This window comes from Carlito syrichta, unplaced genomic scaffold, assembly GCF_000164805.1.
Source record: "Carlito syrichta isolate Samal-C Ts95f unplaced genomic scaffold, Tarsius_syrichta-2.0.1 Scaffold308910, whole genome shotgun sequence".
NCBI classification, from domain to species: Eukaryota; Metazoa; Chordata; class Mammalia; order Primates; family Tarsiidae; genus Carlito; species Carlito syrichta.
In genome coordinates this window covers 789,300-790,640 of record NW_007253006.1, presented here as the reverse complement: position 1 = coordinate 790,640, position 1,341 = coordinate 789,300, and the positions used below count along the sequence as shown (strand labels likewise).

The 1,341-nt window shown below is 61.9% G+C and overlaps 1 protein-coding gene across 1 annotated transcript in view; it reads left to right on the top strand.

Annotated features, from left to right (window-relative positions):
• The first annotated feature begins 1,035 nt into the window (after positions 1-1,035).
• The window catches only part of DUSP10 (dual specificity phosphatase 10), a 42,797-nt gene continuing 42,491 nt past the window's right edge, over positions 1,036-1,341 (top strand). The window contains exon 1 of the mRNA XM_021716751.1: positions 1,036-1,229. The gene's annotated coding sequence lies outside the window, so the exon portion shown is untranslated. The remainder of the gene's footprint in view (positions 1,230-1,341) is intronic.

Genomic DNA, 1,341 nt, shown 5'->3' with positions numbered 1-1,341 from the left:
CAACGGGTAGCGGCACGCAGGGGCCAGACACCGGGGGCGTGGCAGGCGCGCTGCGGGCCCCGGGACACTCGGCCCAAAGGGTCGGCGCCGGCACCCCCGCTCAGGGCGCGCCCCCTGGTCACGTCTGGCGTTGACTCAGGCCTCCTCCTCCGAGCAGCCCTCTGACGCACAGCCTTCGCGCTCGGAGCCGAGCCCCGCGGGCCCGGCGGGGGCGTGACCGGGGCGCGGAAGTGGGTGAACAGGAGGGCGGTGCGTTGCGGCCGTGCTGGGTAGCTGTAGGGCAGCCAGAGGGGCAGCGACATCTGCGGGCGGGCGGTCGCTTCCGGGGATCCGGGGCCAAGAGGGGACTGCCTGGAGGACGTGGGTCCCGGCTGGCAGGCTCTCGGTGACTGGTGATGGCCAGCCACACCGCTAGCTGCGCCTGAGCCCAGGCTCTGAGCGGGTGGCCCGGGGCCGCCGGTCGGAGAAGCGCGGTCTTCAGTTGGCCGCGCTCGCGTTTGTCCCACTGCGGGAGTCTCAGCGACGCCCGGGAATCTTGGGTTAGGGTTTGTCAAGTCCCTTTAAGCGAATCGGAGAACCCGGCTTTCCCATTACGGACGGTGACTGTTCGCTGTGTCTCGCCTTTAGAAAGTTACTCCGACACTTTTGACCATTCGTCCAGAGGAAGAAATATAAAGAGACACTCGGCCTTTCCACGGTGAGGGGATGTTGGAGGATCCCGTCGAGTGGGAAGAGCCAGTTTCAGTGGAGCGGCGAGTCCAGCTCATTGACAATTCAGTCCCAGAAAGGGTTAACTGCATCCTGGCCGTTCGGTTTACATGTAAATAGAGAGCAGCTGCTCCGCGCGGGCCCCGGCTGGCTCTTTTAAGTTTTTGATTGGTTGCCAATGACATCACCGCCCGTGTTATAACACAGCGGACCCAGAGCCGCGTCGGATGAACCCTCCTTAAAGAGACGAGGCCACGCCTTCGGCCCCGCCCCCTAGGCCTCCCATTGGTCGTAGGTCCCTGTGAGGCAGCGGTCGACTTTCTCCGTATTTTTATTGGTCTAATGTACCGTCGGTCGGCGACCGGCCCGCCCCTTCAGAACCTTACATTTACAGTGTAGCCAAAGAGAAAGTAACTATGTTGCTGCTCGAGATCAATGAAGCCAAGTGAATGGGGGCTGCATGTGCGAGTCCGCAGCTGAAGCGCAGCGCCGGATGGTGGAGGGCTACACTTATTTATGAAGTAAGTGAAAGTCATCGCGGCTACTCCTAAGAACCTGGGACTGGAGGTGGAGGAGTGTGAGGCGGTGCTTGTATGAGTGTGAGTGGTTTGTGTGTGTGTGTGTGTGTGTGTG